Source organism: Malania oleifera, chromosome 4 (genome assembly GCF_029873635.1).
Source record: "Malania oleifera isolate guangnan ecotype guangnan chromosome 4, ASM2987363v1, whole genome shotgun sequence".
Taxonomy (NCBI): domain Eukaryota; kingdom Viridiplantae; phylum Streptophyta; class Magnoliopsida; order Santalales; family Ximeniaceae; genus Malania; species Malania oleifera.
The window spans coordinates 104,687,479-104,697,637 of NC_080420.1; the positions used below are offsets into that span (position 1 = coordinate 104,687,479).

At 33.4% G+C, this 10,159-nt stretch overlaps 1 long non-coding RNA gene across 1 annotated transcript; it reads right to left on the minus strand.

Annotated features, from left to right (window-relative positions):
* Window positions 1-6,578: 6,578 nt before the first annotated feature.
* On the minus strand, window positions 6,579-7,725 carry LOC131152656 (uncharacterized). The gene is made up of 2 exons (XR_009136075.1): window positions 7,390-7,725; window positions 6,579-7,171 (listed from the first exon to the last, which is right to left on the minus strand). It is a non-coding gene; the product is annotated as an uncharacterized LOC131152656 (long non-coding RNA).
* Window positions 7,726-10,159: the final 2,434 nt, after the last annotated feature.

Consider the following 10,159-nt stretch of genomic DNA (forward strand, 5'->3'; position numbering starts at 1 on the left):
CAACCAAGGATTTAATATCTCTAGTTTCAATGTCATCAAACTCAATAGTGTAAATATTAGATTCTCGATGTCCTACTAGGATAGTTTTTCCATCTAAATTATTTATGAGTCATTGAGTGGATTGAAAGATAATATTAAGTATCTTGTCACATAACTGACTAATACTCAACAAGTTATGCTTCAAGGTATCAACAAGTACTACATTATCAACACTAAATATGAGTTACCTACCTTTCCTTTGCCAATTATTCTACCTTTGGCATTATCCCTAAATATCATGAATCTTTCTTTTTTGTAGGTGAGAGAGAAAAATTTGCTAGCATCACCTATCATATGTCTTGAGCATCCACTATCAAGAAACCACCTATCCTCTTGGATCTGGTCTTCAAGCATACCTATAAAACATAATTAAGTAGCTTGCTTTAGTACCCATTCTTTCATGGCTCCTATGGGGTTAGATTTCTTAACAACCCATTTATATTCTCTTTCCTTTCCTCTGTTACCTCTAAAAGGACAAGAATACCTAATATGACCTTTTCTACTATAATATAAACAAATTTTATTTGCATGTAAAGGGTTCAGCTTAGGTTTCTTATCTTTATTTGGTAGGGAACTTCTTTTGACAAAAAGGTTAGCAAAACCAATAGATTTACATGAGGATAATCCATAACCTAATCCTTCTTTATAGATTCCAATTCTTTGAGCCCCTAATAACTTATCAAATTTTATTTTCCATTTGTGAATTTGTAAATAGTTTTGCTATGATCCTTAATTTTCTTTTTCATGAATATATTTTCTGTTGAACTTTCATCAATTTGAATTTTCAGATTTTTCACTTTTATTTGAAAAAGTTCATGATCTTCTTGAGCACGTTTAATAAGCTCCTCATTTTTCATTCTGAAGGAAATATTTTCTTCTTTTAGAGAGGAACAAAGAAAAGTTTCTTTTTGTTTGCATTTTGAGTGTTTGTTTTCAAGATGTTTATGTTTTATTTTGATAAATACTAATTCATCATATATTAATTTTCTACAAGTATTTCTTAATTCATCGTAAGAAGGAGCATAATTGTCATAAGAACTTACCTTTTCTTCATCCTCTGCCATGAGGCAAACGTGAGTTACTTCTTCTTCAACTTCTTCATCTATTGAACATTCGTCTACTTCATCCCACACAGTTGCATTCATGGCTTTGTACTTCTTGTTGTCTCCCTTTATATAGTTACCTTTGTTTTTTAAGTAAGGACAATCAGCCATCTTATACCAAACTTTCTTGCAACTATAGCATCTCATGCTATCATTTTTACTGGCTCCCCCCTTTTATTTTTGCTTTCCCGTCTTCTTGTTTAGTAGAAATCTTCTAAATCTTATTGTGAGTAGAGCAACTTCATCTTCACTATCTCTCTCATCTTACTCAACTATTTATTTCTGGTCTGTTGACTTTAACGCAATACCTATTGCCTTTTTGGGCTTTTCTTGCTCAAGTGTTGTATTTTAATTTTTGATCTCATAGGTCATGAGAGACCCAATCAACTCATCCAAGGATGCCTTAGATAAATTCTTTCCTTATTCGATGGCTATTGATTTGGCATGTCATGACTCTGGTAATGAACGAAGAACTTTTTGCACGTTATCTTCCATAGAGTAATCTCTACCAAATGTTTTCAATCCATATGTTATATGAGTAAAACGAGTAAACATGGATTTGATTGATTCCCTTTTATCCATTTTAAACATTTCATATTCTTTCACTAACATGTAAATTTTAGATTCTTTGACTTGAGATGTGACTTCATATGTTGCCTTAAGCTTTTCCCAGATTTCCTTTATGGGGTCGCACCGGCAAATGTGATTATATTCTTCATCGCTTAAAGCACAATAAAGAAAGTTCTTTGTTTAAAAATTAAGTTGTGCTAACCTTTTTTTCGTGGTTGACATCTCTTCTATTTCTTTTGGTTCCTCTTTATCATTGTTGAAAATCTAGTCTCCCTTTGTGATGACTTGCCACATCTCAAGATCGTGTGACTGCATGAAGATGGTCATTCGATTCTTCCATGCTGGGTAGTTACTTCCACTTAACTTTGATGAACGATTGACAGATTATCCATGGGTGAGTGGTGCCTCTATCATATCCGCCCTTTGATCTTTAAGCTCTGGAATTTACTCCGATAAATTTAGCACCTTGCTCTGATACCACTTATTGGACCTAGAGTCGTGTTTAGAGGGGGGTGAATAGAATCTTTTGCTGATTAATAAATTTTTCTAAAAAATAATAAGACTTGGCAAGATACAAGCAATTAAATCAAAATGTAAGCAAATTGAATAACACAATAAATAAAAGAGGTAAGATAGAAAAGCTTAACACCATAGTTTAACATGGTTTGACCTCTTGTCTATGTCCACACCTTGAGACACACTCAAAGGTTGCGAAATCCACTAACCAATCTCTTTTGAAGACAGAGAAGCCTTTACGATCAGGGAACTAATCCCCTTACGCTCACCAAGAGCCTGATCTTCGATGTTCACCAAGAACTCCTTTGATCCGATTCACCAAAAAACCCATGTTTACCAAGAACCCTTTTCTACAATCAAACAAAAGTGGAAAGAATGTGGTCGATACAAAAGATACTCCTTCTTGAGCTTATTACAACACAAAGCCTCACAATATTCTCTCTAGTAAAGATTCTTCACAAGAATAAAGAGTAAGAGAGATTTAAGAAATAAATGCTGAACTAAATGTTTGCAATAATTAATCAATAACTAACAAAGGTGTTTATTAAATGCTAGTGGATTGTATTTATAGGAAAAGGGACGAACCAACCGTTTTATGGCTGTTGGGCATTTAGAATAATAAACTACTTTGAAAACTAGTCGTTTTCTACCCATTGGAGTTTAATTTCTGGAGCAAACCATCAACGATTTCCCCCACCGTCGACAGTGTCTTGTAGGCCAGAATCAACTTAGCCTATTTGCTGAAACCGTTGAAGCATCTAACTTGTTTCTTTCCATTGGGTGCTCAATCATGCTAAACCAGGATCAAGTATATGAGATATTATAATATTAATATCATTTAAAACTTGTCCTTATGAAAATACATTTGATTATAGGATGTTGGCCTTATAAGGCTTAAAATCTTGTTTTGATGATAAAAAATCATGGGAACTTAACATATTTTGTTATTTGATGATGTGACAGGACTCAAGAATGAGAATACCAGGTCAATTGCTCATAAAGATCATTAAAAGCTTATACTCCAAAGAAAGATGATCAAATGAAACTTAAAGGGCATGGATTCAAAGATGATCTATTAAAGTTTGAAAATCATGAGAGCATGAATGAAAACTTGCTAAAGTATATTAAAACTTGAAGATCATGAGAGCATGAATGAGAACTTGCTAAAGTATATTGAAGCTTGAAGACAAGATGGAAGACAAGCAAGAAGACTTAAGTCTTTAGATTGTCAAAAGTCCTAAGAAGTCTTTATGTAAGTATTTCGTATTTAAATATCTTATGAAATATGTTGAAAGTTCTTTTAGGATTAATCATTGACTTGGAGACCTTATTTAAAACCCTGAAAAAATTTTTATGAGAAACCAAAGTAAGAGAGCAAAAATGTTTTTGAAAACTAAAAATGAAAAATTTGAATTTGGTCTGCTCAGACAATTGAGGTGCACCCTCAGAAATTCTTACTGTCTTTGAGTAATTGAAAATGAAAATGAAAATGAAAACTATTTTCTTCATGTAACCATACCTTATTTTCATTTTTCATTTCTTTTTTTTTTTCAAATAATAACAAGAATGCCACTTTTATCTATTATAAAAATAAAAAAATAAAAAAAAAAACATCTTTTTTATTATTTTCAAGTTCTTTATATAAATGTTGAAAAATTGCCAATGTGGCAATTTTGTAATTTAAAAATTAGAAATGTAACAAGAAAACTATTTTCTATAAGTAAACAGGAGAGATATATTTGCATGCTATGGGAGTATTGTATCCCCTCAACTAAAATTGTGTTGTTTAGGCGAGCTTCACCCTATACAAGCTTACGAGGCAAAGTATTAGTGGAGAAGGGAATGATACCCCAATGGCATCGGAATTAATTTTGTAAACAAGGTTTGACTAATAGAAGTGAATTTTTGTACCCCAAGAATTCCAATCATCATCATATCGTGCCACTTTGAATATTATGGTGTGATACCAAATTTCGGGGCTGGAAGCTGCTTGCCTATTAATACACCACAAGTAATTCACCTAGGTAAATTCTCAAGGGAGAATCAAACCCGTGACCTTAATTGGGGTCACTAAAGTCACAAATCATCCTTACCACTTAACCAACCCGATTGGGCGATTCTTAATTTTTTATTTTTTTTTTCAATAAGTAAAGGTGAATTATAAATAACTATTTACAAAATTTTCCTTCACAAATTTGTTTATTTATTGACCTTGACTTCATGGTAAGGGTGTTATAAATCCAAACTTAATGTCTAAACTTCCATTGAAAATATGAAAATGCTCTTTAATTAGTGCAGAGATAAGATTGCATACATGCACCAATGCCCTTTCTAATCGTCAATGGCATGGAACCCTTGTGCTCTAGGTTGTTATACATATTATTTTCAAGTAAATATGACATGCTTGATATATTACGAAAGTATTATTATATAATATTTAAATAATTTAATTATATAATCCGGCCCTTTCACTTCTCTATCTTTCTCTCTCTTATCAATATCTTTTTCTCTTTATTATTTTAAAATAAAGTTCATAGATTATAAATATGAAAATAACCTAATAAAAAATATTTTTAATTTTTAAAAATTTAAAACGTCTTCATATATCACCCATTATTTTTATTCAAACCCTCATTATTTACATAATTTGTATTATTTTTAAGTAAAATACATTCACAACAAAAGTATACAAGCTATCAATATTTTTGCTTTCAACTACTAATTGAATGATATATAAAAAATAATTGGATAGTCAATCATAAAAAAGTGATTTCTTTCATATTTTTTTTTCTTTTTCTAAAATTTTTCAAATTCTAAACATGGCTTAGAGGAGAAAACTAGGTTATGGGTGTCATTGCCTGCCCTTTCAAAAATAATAAATAAAAAAGTTTCGGTGGCGCTTATATATATACATACATACACAATGTTATAATATATTTCTAATGAACTATATTTTAAAAAGGCAGCACACATTGACTTTGCATTTACAATAATCAAAATTTATAAGACCGAAAAAGTGTTAATCAAATTCTAATCAATTCTATTAGATCTTGGAGCCCAAATTGGGAGTGTAGGCAGGCTGGCACATGTATTTCCTAAACATTCGCCAGGCATATTCTATGGACAACCCCCCATGAAAAGCACCATCAAACCCCGACAATGGCAACCTTCTTCCACCGCCATTCTCTCCCAAAACTCGCTTAAACTATTCCAAACTAATAATATTTTATCTGTCTACCCACTGCTTTCCATTTCATGTGTATGAGAGAGAGTGAGAGAGAGAGAGAGAGAGAGAGAGAGAGAATAATATTATATCTGTGTACCTAGCTATGATGAATTAATGTAGATAACAGTGTAAATATATATATATATCTATATATATATATATATATATATATATGTCAACGTTTGAGTGGTTAATGGTATCAAAACCCTACGGACCTCCAAAGACAAGTTAAAACAAAAGATGCAAATTAAACCGATAATAGTGGGATGGATGCCAGCTTGCAAACCTAAAGGAGAAACATAAATAGGCTATGGGGGTTAACTTCACTTAATGGGAAACTCCCATTAGTGGCACCCAAACAAATTAACCCTAGCTAGCTAGCTAGCAAGCAACCCCCAACCACACCCTCTTCAGCTTTTATCATATCAATACACACAGAAATTAAAGCAACCATGAAGAATAGTAGAAGCTTTCTAACAAAACCAGATGACATAAGTACTCCACTAGGCAAACCCCAACACAGCGAGAGAGAGAGAGAGAGAGAGAGAGAGAGAGAGAGAGAGAGAGAGAGAGAGCGAGAACGAGAGAGATCAAAGTTTCTGTTGTCCTTCATGTTCATGATGAGTGCTCTCCAAGACAAAGAGACAGAAATGAAAGAGTCAAAGTCACAGAAATTAGGCAGTAGAGTTTTACATCTATGTAGCGTAGAAAGTTGACTTGGTAGTGATCTACTCCTTATTGGGTCTTTATTCTACATTGCTTATCATCAAGGCTACGGCCCTAACCACTTTGGAGGTGAAAATTGTCTCGCATGTTAACCAAACTTTTGGAATACCGTCCTATATTCCATGTTCGTCTGTAGAAAACTACATACCACACCAAGAAAATAAGCACAATTCAAACAGCGAATGGAGAGAGAGAGAGAGAGAGAATTGAAGTGGGTTTAAAAGATAGAAGTTCAGAAAGAGGAAATTCAATGCAATTGATCATTGTGAATGATGTGCTTATTTTGAATAGGGAGTTTTAAGATATATAGGTCATGTCACAGAATCATAATGGGGTATTCTATTAAATCTTCTCATTTAATATTTTTGTAGGAAAATTTCTCCAAATGGGGTTTCTGCTTCGAGGGAAATGCCAAATCCTTTATTTCCTAAATTGGGTTGGAGCAACAAGAAAATAAATAAATAAACATGGAAACCAGAAGATAGAAAAATTCCCATTTTCTCCAGATCTGCAGCTTTATGCATTTACTTCAGTGTGTATAGTCATAGACTAGCTGGTTGCATTGTCTGTACTTTCCTTTCCAGATCGATACCCTGCCCTTTCATGAACATACCATATATCATCACTGCAATAATGAGGCTTCCCAATCTTTACATATCCAGAAATATGTAAATTTCAAATATATATATATATATATATATATAGAGAGAGAGAGAGAGAGAGAGAGAGAGGAATAGAGCATCACTTTAACCTCTTCTCTGATTGGAAACTTAAAAATGGTAAATCATGTGTATGAGGAAACCCCACTTCAAAAAAAAAAAAAAAAAAAAAAAAAATTAATTAAAAATATATATAAATAGTCAGATTAAGACATGAATACAAATTAAGAATTAATAAATATGTAACACAAATTGAAATGCACAGTACATGAACATGAGGGTCATCTCCCCAAGGCACCATCGCGATCGAGCTGCAGGGATCCCAAAAGAACCTACAGGGTTTAAGACAGAAAACTTCTATCGCTTAAAACCCATATCATTATTCTCCAGAACAATAGAAATTAAGAAAACAGAAGAAAAGAAAAAGCACAAGAAACAAAACATAAAAAATCTGCTCTGAATAAATCATGTAGAGACGTATATATACTTCACCAGAAAGAAACAGTTATGAGAAATCATGGAATACATCATGCCAAAGAAGGTAACACACCTTTTCTTGGGGTTTCCAGGGAATCAAACACTAATGGGTGGATAGCAGAAAGCGGATAAGAAGATCGAATTAGGGTTTAAGCCCATGCTCGTGCTCGTGCTCCCATCAACGGATGAAGCAGCCACATGATCTAGTCTTTCCTGTTGTGAAGGATAGCTCAGATCATGCTGGCAGCTTCAGCTGCTAGTGGTGCACGATAAGGATCAATATTGAAATGCCTCGATCCTCCTTACACCTCTCCTTTCTTCCTTCTTCTTCTTCTTCTTTATCTTTTTCTTATCAGTGAGACAAGTTCATATAGAGATAAGAAGGAGATGAGAGGATATAAATAGAAGAGAGTAGGAGAAGAGTTAAATGAGGGGTTCTATAGAGCATCACTTCTTCCAGACAAACCTTTGCTGTTTCCAGTGTCATTTTCTTTTGTCTTATGTGATATTACAGCCACAATTATGGTCATATAGGGGAAAGACCATAACTGTGACTAATTGTAATTAATGGCAAAAACGTATAACAAAAAAAATTATATTAAAGGAATTTTATTAATTGCTTGGGTCATACGTTTTCATTTTAATTGGTTCATTTTGGTAACTTTTAACAATACAAAAATGGGGAGTAGTACTGAAAACTGAAAAAGATAGAAGGGATGAAAAGTAAAACACTAAATTATTATTTTTTTTTTGAAAAAGAAATTAAAACCAAGAATAGATATATGCAAGTGGTCCCAAAGCAAAACAAATTGAATATTGTCACGCCCACGCCCCACATGCAGACAGGTCTTTGAGAGTTTCTAAATTTCCTAAGAGCCTTTATTAACTTTAGTTGGAAGACCCTTTCATGCACAAAACTCTCTCTCTCTCTCTCTCTCTCTCTTTCTCTCTCTCTCTCTCTCTCTCTCTCTCTCTCTCTCTCTCTCTCTCTCTCTCTCTCTCTCTCTCTCTCTATTTCTCTCTCTCTCTCTCTCCTTGTGTGACTGTGGATCGTAAGGTAAGCATCAAAAATGGACAAAAAGAGTATAAAACACAAATAAAAGAGTAATATAGGGGACCAGATATGTTGCATGCACTTCCTAGGCCGGTGTTGAAGTTTCATACACAAAAAGGAGAAAAAAGGGAAAGCATCTCAGGCTATCAAAGTCATCCCTCTCTTTATCCCTCTGTCTCTTGGATCTATGTGCTACTTGGCCTTCCTTCTGCATTTACTTGCTTTGTTAATTATCTCCAAATTTTCGTTTCTTAATTGGTGATGGCAAGTAAGTTAAGGGTTTTCTCCTGTAATATATAATTTTATAAATGAAACTTGTAGTTGATTGGTAGAATGCCTGCAGGGTCCTGTGTTTGATTGACACCTATGCCTTATACCTCTAAATGCAATTATCAATGCCAATAAGCTAATATATATATATATATATAGGTGTCATTAATTTAGAGCATTATATAATATTCTGTGATTAAAGTGATAGGTCTGACTTTGGCATTTAAAAAACATATATATTTGGTTTTTATATGCACTTCTGTTTCTTGAGACAATTAATTGCTCCTTTGAATTGTGTGTATTAAAGAATCATTAAATCTAAAGGTGTTACATATGCAGTGGTTGAGGTCTACCAATTTATGTCATCCTATTTTGCCAACATATACATGTCATCTGATTTTGAAAATAGGGTGACTGATTTCTAACTAGGTATACTGTTTTCCATTTTTTTTGGCATATGGGCAAGGAGTAAAATAAGGATATCTAAAGAAAATAGTCTTGAATTGGTCAACTAAAAATAGAAAGAAAAGATTTTTTATTCAAAATGTCATATTTTGAACTCGAGCTTTCCCGTTCGAACCAGACACTTGGCCTACCAATTAGCATATCGGTCTCCTTCTCCCAAAGTGTGACTCGTATCTAGATGTCAGTTCAAGTTTGTGCCCTTCTGTGATATCTACAAGAATATTTCTTAGGAGTTAGGATATTGTTGACTCTACGAGTTCAATCCGATTTTGATAATAACAAATCACTTGGTATTTGATCTGTGCATTGAGTTTGTGAACATGAACTATATTAAGCATGCACGGAAGGATAACGAGTTATGAAAGTCATAAAGTAAAACATACATGTTTTGATGAGATCTATGGAACTCAAAGAGTATAAGAATCAAGATGCAAGCAGCAAAGTTCAAGAACGTCATAGGCATGGGTACTTAAAACTCATGTATTTACATTTTCGTATGATTTAACTTGAGGCTCAACATATACCTTAGAATGACTTTAGGATTCATACATTTCATGAACATCATTAGGGGACATTCATGGACTTAGAAATATTATTAAAACCTTGAAAAATATTTTTATAAAAGAGTCAAGAAAGAGAGTAAAGAAGATTTTTAAATTAGAAAAGAAAAATTCAGAAAAGGACACTTCAGTAGCCTGAACTCAACCTCAGTCTCCTAAAGAATTTCTTCAAGAGCCTGAAGATTAAGTTCGGTAGCTTGAAAAATTAATGGGAAACACAAAAAGTTGGCCGAGACACTTCGGTCGCCTAAACCTAGTACTTCAAGCGCCTGAACTCGCCACTTCAGGAGCTTGAACCTCACTTTAGGCGCTTGACCCTGTAATTCAAGTTAATTTTTCAAAACTTTAAGGGACTTCGATCGCCTAGGCTTTGACCTCAATCGCTTGAACTTGTGGGAAAACTTAAAAATCTGATTTTTATTAAAAGTACTCGCGAGATATTTCTTTGATCCAACGGTTGAGATCAATTCTAAGGGTAAGACACTATATTAATT